The sequence below is a fragment of the Danio rerio genome, chromosome 4 (assembly GCF_052040795.2).
Source record: "Danio rerio strain M-AB ecotype USA chromosome 4, GRCz13ab, whole genome shotgun sequence".
Taxonomy (NCBI): Eukaryota; Metazoa; Chordata; class Actinopteri; order Cypriniformes; family Danionidae; genus Danio; species Danio rerio.
This window is the reverse complement of record NC_141024.2, coordinates 49742345-49758387: the sequence shown is the minus strand read 5'-3', so window position 1 is coordinate 49758387 and position 16043 is coordinate 49742345. Positions and strand designations below refer to the sequence as shown.

Here is a 16043-nt window from a genome sequence, read left to right as displayed (position 1 = left end):
CGGAAGCACCGGCCTTTTTCAAGCGCCAGAGCATTTGGACAACAAGGATGGGATTCAATGGACTCTTCCACCTCGTCATGTATGTACTCACTTTCATGATGGGGGCTGGACTATGACATTTCTGTATGTATTTGCTGCTATTTTCGGTAAGGATGACGTTAAATTTTGCAACAACATCCTTCAAAACGATAAGAGCGTGCGAGTAAAACACCTTCCACGGAAGCACCGGCCTCGTTCAAACGCCAGAGCATTTGAACGACAAGGATGGGATTCGATGGACCCTTCCACCTCGTCATGTTTGTACTCACTTTCATGATGGGGGCTGGATTATGGCATATGTTTGTATTTGCAGCTATTTTCGATAAAGTTGACATAACATATGCCAGAACATATGAGCGACGAGGATGGGATTCAAACTCACGCGTGCAGAGCACAATGGATTAGCAGTCTATCGCCTTAACCACTCGGCCACCTCATCACATACTTTTTTTCTTCTCTGGTGGAGGCCGGACTGTGGCACATAATTGTAAATGTATGTTCCTGCAACTATTTTCTGTAAGATGACTTTCAGTTTTGCCGTATGAACGACAAAAATGGGATTCGATGGACTCGGCCACCCCGCCATGTATGTACTCACTTTCATGATGGGGGCTGAACTATGGCATTTCTGTATGTATTTGCTGCTATTTTCGGTAAAGATGACGTTAAATTTTGCAACAACATCCTTCAAAACGATTAGAGCGTGCGAGTAAAACACCTTCCACGGAAGCACCGGCCTCTTTCAAACGCCAGAGCATTTGAACGACAAGGATGGGATTCGATGGACTCTTCCACCTCGTCATGTATGTACTCACTTTCATGATGGGGGCTGGACTATGGCATATATGTTTGTATTTGCAGCTATTTTCCATAAAGTTGACATAAAATTTTGCAACAACATCCTTCAAAACGCTAAAAGAGTGAGAGTAAAAGAACTTCTACAGAAACACCATGATCTCTTGAATGCCAGAACATATGAGCGACGAGGATGGGATTCGAACCCACGCGTGCAGAGCACAATGGATTAGCAGTCCATCGCCTTAACCACTCGGCCACCTCGTCTTGTATTTTGCTTCTTCTCTGGTGGAGGCCGGACTGTGGCACATATTTGTAAATGTATGTTTCTGCAACTATTTTCGGTAAGATGACTTTCAGTTTTGCCGTATGAACGACAGAGCAAATAAACGACAAAAATGGGATTCGATGGACTCAGCCACCCCGCCATGTATGTACTCACTTTCCTGTTGGGGGCTGAACTATGGCATTTCTGTATGTATTTGCTGCTATTTTCGATAAAGATGACGTTAAATTTTGCAACAACATCCTTCAAAACGATTAGAGCGTGCGAGTAAAACACCTTCCACGGAAGCACCGGCCTCTTTCAAACGCCAGAGCATTTGAACGACAAGGATGGGATTCGATGGACTCTTCCACCTCGTCATGTATGTACTCACTTTCATGATGGGGGCTGGACTATGGCATATATGTTTGTATTTGCAGCTATTTTCCATAAAGTTGACATAAAATTTTGCAACAACATCCTTCAAAACGCTAAAAGAGTGAGAGTAAAAGTCCTTCTACTGAAACACCATGATCTCTCGAACGCCAGAACATATGAGCGACGAGGATGGGATTCAAACCCACGCGTGCAGAGCACAATGGATTAGCAGTCCATCGCCTTAACCACTCGGCCACCTCGTCATATACTTTCCTTCTTCTCTGGTGGAGGCCGGACTGTGGCACATAATTGTAAATGTATGTTTCTGCAACTATTTTCTGTAAGATGACTTTCAGTTTTGCCGTATGAACGACAAAAATGGGATTCGATGGACTCGGCCACCCCGCCATGTATGTACTCACTTTCATGATGGGGGCTGGACTATGGCATATATGTTTGTATTTGCAGCTATTTTCCATAAAGTTGACATAAAATTTTGCAACAACATCCTTCAAAACGCTAAAAGAGTGAGAGTAAAAGAACTTCTACAGAAACACCATGATCTCTCGAATGCCAGAACATATGAGCGACGAGGATGGGACTCGAACCCACGCGTGCAGAGCACAATGGATTAGCAGTCCATCGCCTTAACCACTCGGCCACCTCGTCACATACTTTCCTTCTTCTCGGTGGAGGCCATACTGTGGGACATATTTGTATATTTATGTTTCTGCAACTATTTTCGGTCAGATGACTTTCAGTTTTGACATATGAACGACAGATCAAATGAACGACAAAAATGGGATTCGATGGACTCTTCCACCTCATTATGTATGTACTCACTTTCATGATGGGGGCTGGAATATGACATTTCTGTATGTATTTGCTGCTATTTTCGGTAAGGATGACGTTAAATTTTGCAACAACATCCTTCAAAACGATAAGAGCGTGCAAGTAAAACACCTTCCACGGAAGCACTGGCCTCTTTCAAACGCCAGAGCATTTGAACGACAAGGATGGGATTCGATGGACCCTTCCACCTCGTCATGTATGTACTCACTTTCATGATGGGGGCTGGACTATGGCATATATGTTTGTATTTGCAGCTATTTTCGATAAAGTTGACATAAAATTTTGCAACAACATCCTTCAAAACGCTAAAAGAGTGAGAGTAAAAGAAATTCTACAGAAACACCATGATCTCTCGAATGCCAGAACATATGAGCGACGAGGACAGGATTCGAACCCACGCGTGCAGAGCACAATGGATTAGCAGTCCATCGCCTTACCCACTCGGCCACCTCGTCATGTATTTGCCTTCTTCTCTGGTGGAGGCCGGACTGTGGCACATATTTGTAAATGTATGTTTCTGCAACAATTTTCGGTAAGATGACTTTCAGTTTTGCCGTATGAACGACAGAGCAAATAAACGACAAAAATGGGATTCGATAGACTCGGCCACCCCGCCATGTATGTACTCACTTTCCTGTTGGGGGCTGGACTACGGCATTTCTGTATGTATTTGCTGCTATTAAAAGAACTCCTACAGAAACACCATGATCTCTCGAACGACAGAGCAAATGAACGACAAAAATGGGATTCGATGGACTCGGCCACCCCGTCATGTATGTACTCACTTTCCTGTTGGGGGCTGGACTACGGCATTTCTGTATATATTGGCTGCTATTTTCGGTAAAGACGACGTTAAATTTTGCAACAACATCCTTCAAAACGATAAGAGCGTGCAAGTAAAACACCTTCCACGGAAGCACCAGCCGCTTTCAAACGCCAGAGCATTCGAACGACAAGGATGGGATTCGATAGACCCTTCCACCTTGTCATGTACGTACTCACTTTCATGATGGGGGCTGGACTATGGCATATGTTTGTATTTTCAGCTATTTTCGATTAAGTTGACATAAAATTTAGCAACAACATCCTTCAAAATGCTAAAAGAGTGAGAGTACTTCTACAGAAACACCATGATCTCTCAAATGCCAGAATAAAGGAGCGACGAGGATGGGATTCGAATCCACGCGTGCAGAGCACAATGGATTAGCAGTCCATCGCCTTAATCTCTCGGCCACCTCGTCACATACTTTCCTTCTTCTCTGGTGGAGGCCGGACTGTGGCACATATTTGTAAATGTATGTTTCTGCAGCTATTTTTGGTCAGATGAATTTCAGTTTTGCCGTATGAACGACAGAGCAAATGAACGACAAAAATAGGATTCGATGGACTCGGCCACCCCGCCATGTATGTACTCACTTTCCTGTTGGAGGCTGGACTACGGCATTTCTGTATGTATTTGCTGCTATTTTCGGTAAAGATGACGTTAAATTTTGCAACAACATCCTTCAAAACGATAAGAGCGTGCGAGTAAAACACCTTCCACGGAAGCACCGGCCTCGTTCAAACGCCAGAGCATTTTAACGACAAGGATGGGATTCGATGGACTCTTCCACCTCGTCATGTATGTACTCCTTTTCATGATGGGGGCTGGACTATGGCAGATATGTTTGTGTTTGCAGCTATTTTCAATAAAGATGACTTAAAATTTTGCAACAACATCCTTCAAAAAGCTAAAAGAGTGAGAGTAAAAGTCCTTCTACAGAAACACCATGATCTCTCGAACGCCAGAACATATGAGCGACGAGGATGGGATTCAAACCCACGCGTGCAGAGCACAATGGATTAGCAGTCTATCGCCTTAACCACTCGGCCACCTCGTCACGTACTTTTTTTCTTCTCTGGTGGAGGCCGGACTGTGGCACATAATTGTAAATGTATGTTCCTGCAACTATTTTCTGTAAGATGACTTTCAGTTTTGCCGTATGAACGACAAAAATGGGATTCGATGGACTCGGCCACCCCGCCATGTATGTACTCACTTTCATGATGGGGGCTGAACTATGGCATTTCTGTATGTATTTGCTGCTATTTTCGGTAAAGATGACGTTAAATTTTGCAACAACATCCTTCAAAACGATTAGAGCGTGCGAGTAAAACACCTTCCACGGAAGCACCGGCCTCTTTCAAACGCCAGAGCATTTGAACGACAAGGATGGGATTCGATGGACTCTTCCACCTCGTCATGTATGTACTCACTTTCATGATGGGGGCTGGACTATGGCATATATGTTTGTGTTTGCAGCTATTTTCGATAAAGTTTACATAAAATTTTGCAACAACATCCTTCAAAACGCTAAAAGAGTGAGAGTAAAAGAACTTCTACAGAAACTCCATGATCTCTCGAATGCCAGAACATATGAGCGACGAGGATGGGATTCGAACCCACGCATGCAGAGCACAATGGATTAGCAGTCCATCGCCTTTACCACTCGGCCACCTCGTCTTGTATTTTCCTTCTTCTCTGGTGGAGGCCGGACTGTGGCACATATTTGTAAATGTATGTTTCTGCAACTATTTTCGGTAAGATGACTTTCAGTTTTGCCGTATGAACGACAGAGCAAATAAACGACAAAAATGGGATTCGATGGACTCAGCCACCCCGCCATGTATGTACTCACTTTCCTGTTGGGGGCTGAACTATGGCATTTCTGTATGTATTTGCTGCTATTTTCGGTAAAGATGACGTTAAATTTTGCAACAACATCCTTCAAAACGATTAGAGCGTGCAAGTAAAACACCTTCCACGGAAGCACCAGCCGCTTTCAAACGCCAGAGCATTCGAATGACAAGGATGGGATTCGATAGACCCTTCCACCTTGTCATGTACGTACTCACTTTCATGATGGGGGCTGGACTATGGCATATGTTTGTATTTTCAGCTATTTTCGATTAAGTTGACATAAAATTTAGCAACAACATCCTTCAAAATGCTAAAAGAGTGAGAGTACTTCTACAGAAACACCATGATCTCTCAAATGCCAGAATATAGGAGCGACGAGGATGGGATTCGAATCCACGCGTGCAGAGCACAATGGATTAGCAGTCCATCGCCTTAATCACTCGGCCACCTCGTCACATACTTTCCTTCTTCTCTGGTGGAGGCCGGACTGTGGCACATATTTGTAAATGTATGTTTCTGCAGCTATTTTTGGTCAGATGAATTTCAGTTTTGCCGTATGAACGACAGAGCAAATGAACGACAAAAATATGATTCGATGGACTCGGCCACCCCGCCATGTATGTACTCACTTTCCTGTTGGAGGCTGGACTACGGCATTTCTGTATGTATTTGCTGCTATTTTCGGTAAAGATGACGTTAAATTTTGCAACAACATCCTTCAAAACGATAAGAGCGTGCGAGTAAAACACCTTCCACGGAAGCACCGGCCTCGTTCAAACGCCAGAGCATTTTAACGACAAGGATGGGATTCGATGGACTCTTCCACCTCGTCATGTATGTACTCCTTTTCATGATGGGGGCTGGACTATGGCAGATATGTTTGTGTTTGCAGCTTTTTTCAATAAAGATGACTTAAAATTTTGCAACAACATCCTTCAAAAAGCTAAAAGAGTGAGAGTAAAAGTCCTTCTACAGAAACACCATGATCTCTCGAATGCCAGAACATATGAGCGACGAGGATGGGATTCAAACCCACGCGTGCAGAGCACAATGGATTAGCAGTCTATCGCCTTAACCACTCGGCCACCTCGTCACGTACTTTTTTTCTTCTCTGGTGGAGGCCGGACTGTGGCACATAATTGTAAATGTATGTTCCTGCAACTATTTTCTGTAAGATGACTTTCAGTTTTGCCGTATGAACGACAAAAATGGGATTCGATGGACTCGGCCACCCCGCCATGTATGTACTCACTTTCATGATGGGGGCTGAACTATGGCATTTCTGTATGTATTTGCTGCTATTTTCGGTAAAGATGACGTTAAATTTTGCAACAACATCCTTCAAAACGATTAGAGCGTGCGAGTAAAACACCTTCCACGGAAGCACCGGCCTCTTTCAAACGCCAGAGCATTTGAACGACAAGGATGGGATTCGATGGACTCTTCCACCTCGTCATGTATGTACTCACTTTCATGATGGGGGCTGGACTATGGCATATATGTTTGTGTTTGCAGCTATTTTCGATAAAGTTGACATAAAATTTTGCAACAACATCCTTCAAAACGCTAAAAGAGTGAGAGTAAAAGAACTTCTACAGAAACACCATGATCTCTCGAATGCCAGAACATATGAGCGACGAGGATGGGATTCGAACCCACGCGTGCAGAGCACAATGGATTAGCAGTCCATCGCCTTAACCACTCGGCCACCTCGTCTTGTATTTTCCTTCTTCTCTGGTGGAGGCCGGACTGTGGCACATATTTGTAAATGTATGTTTCTGCAACTATTTTCGGTAAGATGACTTTCAGTTTTGCCGTATGAACGACAGAGCAAATAAACGACAAAAATGGGATTCGATGGACTCAGCCACCCCGCCATGTATGTACTCACTTTCCTGTTGGGGGCTGAACTATGGCATTTCTGTATGTATTTGCTGCTATTTTTGGTAAAGATGACGTTAAATTTTGCAACAACATCCTTCAAAACGATTAGAGCGTGCGAGTAAAACACCTTCCACGGAAGCACCGGCCTCTTTCAAACGCCAGAGCATTTGAACGACAAGGATGGGATTCGATGGACTCTTCCACCTCGTCATGTATGTACTCACTTTCATGATGGGGGCTGGACTATGGCATATATGTTTGTATTTGCAGCTATTTTCGATAAAGTTGACATAAAATTTTGCAACAACATCCTTCAAAACGCTAAAAGAGTGAGAGTAAAAGAACTTCTACAGAAACACCATGCTCTCGAATGCCAGAACATATGAGCGACAAGGATGGGACTCGAACCCACGTGTGCAGAGCACAATGGATTAGCAGTCCATCGCATTAACCACTCGGCCACCTCGTCACATACTTTCCTTCTTCTCGGTGGAGGCCGGACTGTGGGACATATTTGTATATGTATGTTTCTGCAACTATTTTCGGTCAGATGACTTTTAGTTTTGACATATGAACGACAGATCAAATGAACGACAAAAATGGGATTCGATGGACTCTTCCACCTCATTATGTATGTACTCACTTTCATGATGGGGGCTGGAATATGACATTTCTGTATGTATTTGCTGCTATTTTCGGTAAGGATGAGGATAAATTTTGCAACAACATCCTTCAAAACGATAAGAGCGTGCAAGTAAAACACCTTCCACGGAAGCACCGGCCTCTTTCAAACGCCAGAGCATTTGAACGACAAGGATGGGATTCGATGGACCCTTTCACCTCGTCATGTATGTACTCACTTTCATGATGGGGGCTGGACTATGGCATATATGTTTGTATTTGCAGCTATTTTCCATAAAGTTGACATAAAATTTTGCAACAACATCCTTCAAAACGCTAAAAGAGTGAGAGTAAAAGAAATTCTACAGAAACACCATGATCTCTCGAATGCCAGAACATATGAGCGACGAGGATAAGAATCGAACCCACGCGTGCAGAGCACAATGGATTAGCAGTCCATCGCCTTAACCACTCGGCCACCTCGTCATGTATTTTCCTTCTTCTCTGGTGGAGGCCGGACTGTGGCAGATATTTGTAAATGTATGTTTCTGCAACTATTTTCGGTAAGATGACTTTCAGTTTTGCCGTATGAACGACAGAGCAAATAAACGACAAAAATGGGATTCGATGGACTCGGCCACCCTGCCATGTACGTACTCACTTTCCTGTTGCTATTTTCGGTCAGATGAATTTCAGTTTTGCCGTATGAACGACAACATCCTTCAAAACGATAAAAGCGTGCGAGTAAAACACCTTCCACGGAAGCACCGGCCTCTTTCAAACGCCAGAGCATTTGAACGACAAGGATGGGATTCGATGGACTCTTCCACCTCGTCATGTATGTACTCCTTTTCATGATGGGGGCTGGAATATGACATTTCTGTATGTATTTGCTGCTATTTTCGGTAAAGATGACGTTAAATTTTGCAACAACATCCTTCAAAACTATTACTACTCTAATTGTGAATCTTTATTGTTCCTGTTTCAATAGGGTGCTCTTGCTAAAAGGAGCAGTGGCAGAGAGAGACTTCCAGTGCAGACTTTGTTAAGATGCTGCAATCTAATCGTGGGAAAGACACTTGCTCCTGAGCAGATTTGAGCTTGGGGATGTGTTGCTGTCACACCAAGAAGTCTGCCGTGAGTCTCAAAGAACACATTATACTGACTAGATGCCAACTTAAATGTACTCTCTCATTTCTAGCGTCCACTGAAAACGAGCTGAACTCAAGCAGTTTGGCCGTGTTTAAAACCACATCTGGCAGCGGTGGGATTCGAACCCACGCCCCCGAAGAGACTGGAGCTTAAATCCAGCGCCTTAGACCCCTCTGCCACACTACCCTAGATGGATTAGCAGTGGTTCATTTTCTGCCCAATTTTACAGAAGCAGAAGAGCAGAGAGGACGCAGAGCTTCCTAGTGAAGCCCTTCAACTTTGGCCAAGGAGTCTACATTTGGATGCTAGCGGAAGCGTGCAGTATCACTTTGCAAGTCTGTTTGCTCAAGCAGAGAGGTCATTCTCAAGCATCCTAAAAGCAATGCCTGGCAGCGGTGGGATTCGAACCCATGCCCCCGAAGAAACTGGAGACTAAATCCAGCGCCTTAGATCCCTTGGCTACGCTATCCCAGATGACTCCATTCAGTGGTCCCTTTTCTTCTCAATTTTACGGAAGCAGAACAGCAGAGAGGACGCAGAGCTTCCTAGTGAAGCCCTTCAACTTTGGCCAAGGAGTCTACGTTTGGATGTGAGCGGAATCATGCAGTATCACTTTGCAAGTCTATTTGCTTAAGCAGAGAGGTCATTCTCAAGCATCCTAAAAAGGACTGCCTGGCAGCGGTGGGATTCGAACCCACGCCACCGAACAGACTGGAAGCTTAATCCAGCGCCTTAGACCGCTCGGCCACGCTACCTTGCCAAGTAGCTTTCCCTGAGCAGTTTTCATACCAACTTGTTTCAAGTAGCGCAACAGCGCTGGGAAATCAGTTCAATTTGGCCATGCCTTGCTGGAGCTCCTCCTCAAAGAAAGAGATCTCCTTAATACCAGCTTAGGAAGCACTCCCACCTTCCTGTCAACCACAGTTCTGTCTCTATTTGAGCACACCTCAAGGCATTTGAAGTCTACTCCAAATGGCAGCCAGCTGCGATGCATTTAAGCACCTGATTACAAGGTAACTGTTATTTCACAAAAGAGTGAAAGTTACTGATTCCATCACAGCAGACCCCACATTGTTGTTGTTATTATATTCAAATCCAGCTATAGAGTATTACTACTCTAATTGTGAATCTTTACTGTTCCTGTTTCAATAGAGTGCTCTTGCTAAAAGGAGCAGTGGCAGAGAGAGACTTCCAGTGCAGACTTTGTTAAGATGCTGCAATCTAATCGTGGGAAAGACACTTGCTCCTGAGCAGATTCGAGCTTGGGGATGTGTTGCTGTCACACCAAGAAGTCTGCCGTGAGTCTCAAAGAACACATTATACTGACTAGTTGCCAACTTAAATGTACTCTGTCATTTCCAGCGGTCACTGAGAACATGTACACACTCAAGCAGTTTGGCTGAGTTTAAAACCACATCTGGCAGCAGTGGGATTCGAACTCACGCCCCCGAAGAGACTGGAGCCTTAATCCAGCGCCTTAGACCCCTCAGCCACGCTACCCAAGATGGATTTGTTCAGTAGTCCCTTTTCTGCCCAATTTTACAGAAGCAGAAAGGACGCAGAGAATCCTAGTGAAGCCCTTCAACTTTGGCCAAGGAGTCTACATTTGGATGTGAGCGGAAGCGTGCAGTATCACTTTGCAAGTCTGTTTGCTCAAGCAGAGAGGTCATTCTCAAGCATCCTAAAAGCACTGCCTGGCAGCGGTGGGATTCGAACCCACGCCCCCGAAGAGACTGGAGCCTAAATCCAGCGCCTTAGATCCCTTGGCTACTCTATCCCAGATGACTACATGCAGTGGTCCCTTTTCTGCCCAATTTTACGGAAGCAGAGAGGACGGCGAGCTTCATAGTGAAGCCCTTCGTTTTTGGCCAAGGAGTCTACGTTTGGATGTGAGCAGAAGCATGCAGTATCACTTTGCAAGTCTGTTTGCTCAAGCAGAGAGGTCATTCTCAAGCATCCTAAAAGGACTGCATGGCAGCAGTGGGATTCAAACCCACGCCACCAAAGAGACTGGAGCCTAAATCCAGCACCTTAGACTAGGCTTGGGCGGTATCCAAATTTTGATTTTGATAAAATTTTGATAAATTTTGGCTCGCAGTCAGAGAGGAGAGAGAGAGAGAGAGAGAGAGAAAGAGCCAAGCGACGCACAACACCCCTCTCTCTCTCTTACACACACACACACATCTCTCCCGCAATTTATTCAGAAATTTACTCCCACACCGTAAGAAATCTGGCCGGCTCCCGCGAAACAGCAGCGGGAATGCAGAGAGCTGTAATCGGGCCTTAAAAATTATACCCGATAGGTCCCGAGTCCGACAGGTACATTTTGATTCACAGCTTTATTAAGCCCTAACCCGTTTACAGCCCGACATTATTCAAATGTGCTCATGCGCACAGCTCTAATGCATTTTTTTCAAGAATGAGTCATTTATATGTTTTAACATCATTTATTCGTAACAAACGTAGACTATAGGCCACTTGGAAGTTGGAACAAATAAAATAAGTCCTCTGAAACATCGTAACATCTCAGCACTCTAACACTTTGCCTTTAAATTGGCTGACACAATTAAGAAAAGAAATCTTGCTTAACAAATCAAATTAAAATAAACTCTAAATGATGACGGGTATTTTGGCAATAACGAAATTTAGTTAAAGGCTGTGCAAGAATTGTTTCTCCATTTCTCTTCACAATCTGGCATTAGGGCGGCGGTGAAGCTGAATATTAAAAGAATAATGCCACTATTAGCCTGTATACTCTGTCTAAATTATGATTATATAGTTTAATTAATATTTATTTATAATTTTAAACCCTGTACTCACCAAGATTAGTCTACGTGTGTTTGTGGAGGAACATTATTAAATCCACAGGCTTTAGCGCAGTCTTGCGCTCATGTGCGTCCAGCAGCTGAACACCCTTTCCTGCGGCTACAGGTCGAGATGCAGAGTTCTGATCCGGCTTATTTTGCAAGTTTTGGGTAGGATTGTTTGTTCATCTTCTACCAGTCAGGAACATCCATTTAATTTTCCATGACAGCAGTTTCAGGGTAGCGAGTGGCCTCGTCATTTTACCTGTCAGCTTGCGGTTTAGGGCTCTACCGTAAAACGCGGTGTATGAGCGACCGCGAAATACCTGCGGCTGGAATAACTGCTCCTTCTGAACTAGTGACTGACTTGACCGCCGTCAAAATTCTCTTTTTTTACTACTTCGTCATCATTTGCTTCACCTTTGCAGGGATGGATTTTAATGCAGGGATTTGGATTTTTTCGGGTCTCGCCGGGTTCGGGCAAAGATTTTCAGCTCTAATGCAGACCTCTCGTTCATATTAACCACGTCTCCCTTCTGTTCAGTCGAAACTGCGTAACTGCAGGACACTTTGGAGCGCCACTCGTCACGTCACTTCTCCCTGTCCCTCTCTCCCACTCCCTCTCCCCCCCTCCCTCTCCCTCTCTCCCCCTCCCTCTCCCTCTCCTCCACACTGTCCCGTGATGACAATCGCACATACGTTTTTGTAGGCATTAAATAAAGGATATTTAATATTTTATGACGGTATAACGGTATTGAAACTCACACTGTTGCTATTTTTAGACCCCGCGGTATACCATAATACCGTAATACCGCCCAAGCCTACCTTAAACCGCTAGGCCACACTACCTTGCCAAGCTGCTTTCCCTGAGCAGTTTTCACACCAACTTGTTTCAAGTAGCGCCACAGCACTGGGAAATCAGTTCAATTTGGCCATGCCTTGCTGGAGCTCCTCCTCAAAGAAAGAGATCTCCTTAATACCAGCTTAGGAAGCACTCCCACCTTCCTGTCAACCACAGTTCTGTCTCTATTTGAGCACACCTCAAGGCAATTGAAGTCTACTCCAAACGGCAGCCAGCTGCGATGCATTTAAGCACCTGATTACAAGGTAACTGTTATTTCACAAAAGAGTGAAAGTTACTGATTCCATCACAGCAGACCCCACATTGTTGTTGTTATTATATTCAAATCCAGTTATAGAGTATTACTACTCTAATTGTGAATCTTTACTGTTCCTGTTTCAATAGGGTGCTCTTGCGAAAAGGAGCAATGGCAGAGAGAGACTTCCAGTGCAGACTTTGTTAAGATGCTGCAATCTAATCGTGGGAAAGACACTTGCTCCTGAGCAGATTCGAGCTGGGGAATGTGTTGCTGTCACACCAACAAGTCTGCCGTGAGTTTCAAAGAACACATTATACTGACTAGTTGCCAATTTAAATGTACTTTCTTATTTCTAGCGTTCACTGAAAACGTGCACACACTCAAGCAGTTTGGCCGTGTTTAAAACCACATTTGGCAGCGGTGGGATTCAAACCCATGCCCCCGAAGAGACTGGAGCCTAAATCCAGCACCTTAGATCCCTCGGCCAGGCTACCCTAGATAGATCCATGCAGTGGTCCCTTTTCTCCTCAATTTATGGAAGCAGAACAGCAGAGAGGACGCAGAGCTTCCTAGTGAAGCCCTTCAACTTTGGCCAAGGAGTCTATGTTTGGATGTGAGCGGAAGCGTGCAGTATCACTTTGCTGTTTGCTCAAGCAGAGAGGTCATTCTCAAGCATCCTAAAAGCACTGCCTGGCAGCGGTGGGATTCAAACCCACGCCCCCGAAGAGACTGGAGCCTTAATCCAGCGTCTTAGACGGCTCGGCCACGCTACCTTGCCAAGCTGCTGTCCCTGAGCAGTTTTCATACCAACTTGTTTCAAGTAGCACAACAGCGCTGGGAAATCAGTTCAATTTGGCCATGCCTTGCTGGAGCTTCTCCACAAAGAAAGAAAGCTCCTTAATACCAGCTTAGGAAGCACTCCCACCTTCCTGTCAACCACAGTTCTGTCTCTATTTGAGCACCCCTTAAGGCATTTGAAGTCTACTCCAAATGGCAGCCAGCTGCGATGCATTTAAGCACCTGATTACAAGGTAACTGTTATTTCACAAAAGAGTGAAAGTTACTGATTCCATCACAGCAGACCCAACATTGTTGTTGTTATTATATTCAAATCCAGTTATAGAGTATTACTACTCTAATTGGGAATCTTTACTGTCTAGTTCACTATCTTTACACCGTAGTTCAATAGAGTGCTCTTGCTAAAAGGAGCAGTGGCAGAGAGAGACTTCCAGTGCAGACTTTGTTAAGATGCTGCAATCTAATCGTGGGAAAAGACACTTGCTCCTGAGCAGATTCGAGCTGGGGAATGTGTTGCTGTCACACCATCAAGTCTGCCGTGAGTTTTAAAGAACAAATTATACTGACTAGTTGCCAACTTAAATGTACTCTCTCATTTCCAGCGTTCACTGAGAATGCGCACACACTCAAGCAGTTTGACCGTGTTTAAAACCACAACTGGCAGTGCTGGAATTCGAACCCACGCCCCCAAAGTGATTAGAGCTTAAATCCAGCAGCTTAGACACTTCATCCACGCTAACCTGCAGGGCTCCATGCCATGGGCCCTTTTCTGCCCAATTTTACGAAAGCAGAACAGCAGTGAGGACACTACTGGCCTGTTTCCACTGAGTGGTACGGTACGGTTTGGTACGCTTTTATGGCTGTTTTTTTTTTTTTATACGTTTATGGGTGTCAAAAAGCGTACCAAACCAAACCGTACCGTACCACTTTTTCGATACCTTTTCGAAATGGTACCAAAAGGTGGAGCTACATGTGCAGCTGAACGCTAATTGGTTACAGAGATACGTCATGAGCTTGTGGAGCTACACAGAACATAAACAAAGGAACTGCCATGTTTTTTTTTTAAATACAAAGTCGAGACATTACATGAAAATACTATATGCATATAATAATGGGATGACCCGGCCTCAAACAAACCTTATCGTCGTCTCCACGAACAGACACACAGCCAAGAAGAAAAATCTGCCGTGTCCTGTTGTTGTTTTACGAGCCCGTCTAAAAGTGTGAGCGGTATTCGCTTTCTTTTTGGGTCTATATTTGATATAACGAATGTGTGTGTGATTATTGAAGTGTCCCCGTCATCTGATCCATTCAGAAAAAAAAGGACAAGCGCGAGAGTGAAGCGAGAGTGAAACGCTGAAAAAAAGAGAAGCCCGGCAAAACACAGGAGCAAAATTGTTTTAGCAACCTGAATCATGAACAAACTGCCATGATTAGATTCGCCTTTTGGATTATTATGAACTGGGAATGACAAAATGACTCTAACAGAGCTTACATGTGCTGGTAAGGATTAGAGACCCAGTTGAGAAGTTTGCGCTGACTGTGGGCTATATTGCGTGTGTTTTTGAGCCGTTGACTTGTGTTGATTGTTGGTTATAAAATGCATGGCGCTGTGCGCTGCCGAGTGGCGCTTCCGGTGCGCGACCTGCTTTACGGTTTTGTTGCAGCACCAAAGTTATGCACAGAAATTCATATGCTGATTTGATCCGGTGCATACCGGTTCTAAAGATACTATGGCACCGAGTTTTGGTACCCAACCCTACATAGCGCGCACCTGCCTTGCCCAGGCTTGGGCACTTCTACCTGGGGCAGCGTTTGATGCCTCTGGACCCTGGATCCCTGCCTGCACCAGGGTCATAGCGCACACCTGCCTTGCCTGGGCTCGGGCACTCCTACCTGGGGCAGCGTTTAATGCCTCTGGACCCTGAATCCCCGCCTGCACCAGGGTCATATCGCACACCTGCCTCGCCCGGGCTCTCCTACCTGGGGGAGCGTTTAATGCCTCTGGACCCTGGATCCCCGCCTGCACCAGGGTCATAGTGTGGACCTGCCTTGCCCAGGCTCGGGCACTCCTACCTGGGGCAGTGTTTGATGCCTCTGGACCCTGGATCCCCGCCTGCACCAGGGTCATAGCGCACACCAGCCTTGCCCGGGCTTGGCTCTGGGGGCTGCTAGCCTGCCCTTAGACCCCTGGTTTGTTCAACCGCAAAAGCCAAAAATAAACAGAGTCCCTTTTTCTTTGCCTTCGTCGAAGTCACGACGGCAGGTCAGAGACAGTTGGCTTCGGGCACGCACCTCCAGACGCTGGACGTCCCGACAGGTAAGCCAGGAAAGGTGGTCTCTCTTCGGGAATGGCTTAGTGGGTTTGGGCCTGGGTTTAATCAACACCCCCCGGTGAGTGCATCCAAGCGTTTGCCAGCGATCGTTCCAAAGACCGAATGTATTTCTACTGGCCCTTAGTTCGAGAGAAAGACCCCCCCCCAAACTGACTTTGTCGTTCTAGAGACCAACCATCCCCCAAATGAGTGTTTGTTCTGTTCCATACAGCAAAAAAATACATTTCGCATACCAAATCAAATTTTTTACTTTCTTTCTAAAGTTTCTTGTTTACTTCAGTATATCAAGTACATGCCGCTTGTTTGAGTCGCAACATACAAGAGAGATGAGCCAACAAA

General features: G+C 45.1%; 2 protein-coding genes and 7 non-coding genes across 9 annotated transcripts in view; 2 read left to right on the top strand and 7 right to left on the bottom strand.

Moving 5' to 3' along the window:
* Nucleotides 1–16043, top strand: part of LOC137490965 (protein NLRC3) — a 766684-nt gene that overhangs the window by 284492 nt on the left and 466149 nt on the right. The window lies entirely within an intron of this gene.
* LOC137491432 (uncharacterized) overlaps nt 1–16043 on the top strand; it is an 85544-nt gene that overhangs the window by 29638 nt on the left and 39863 nt on the right. The gene's annotated exons all lie outside the window — the stretch shown is intronic.
* On the bottom strand, nt 1020–1101 carry trnas-gcu (transfer RNA serine (anticodon GCU)). Its single transcript has one exon. It is a non-coding gene; the product is annotated as a tRNA-Ser (tRNA).
* trnas-gcu (transfer RNA serine (anticodon GCU)) lies at nt 1659–1740 on the bottom strand. Its single transcript has one exon. It is a non-coding gene; the product is annotated as a tRNA-Ser (tRNA).
* Nucleotides 2065–2146, bottom strand: trnas-gcu (transfer RNA serine (anticodon GCU)). Its single transcript has one exon. It is a non-coding gene; the product is annotated as a tRNA-Ser (tRNA).
* trnas-gcu (transfer RNA serine (anticodon GCU)) lies at nt 4751–4832 on the bottom strand. Its single transcript has one exon. It is a non-coding gene; the product is annotated as a tRNA-Ser (tRNA).
* Nucleotides 6644–6725, bottom strand: trnas-gcu (transfer RNA serine (anticodon GCU)). The gene has a single exon. It is a non-coding gene; the product is annotated as a tRNA-Ser (tRNA).
* On the bottom strand, nt 8771–8852 carry trnal-uaa (transfer RNA leucine (anticodon UAA)). The gene has a single exon. It is a non-coding gene; the product is annotated as a tRNA-Leu (tRNA).
* trnal-aag (transfer RNA leucine (anticodon AAG)) lies at nt 9340–9421 on the bottom strand. Its single transcript has one exon. It is a non-coding gene; the product is annotated as a tRNA-Leu (tRNA).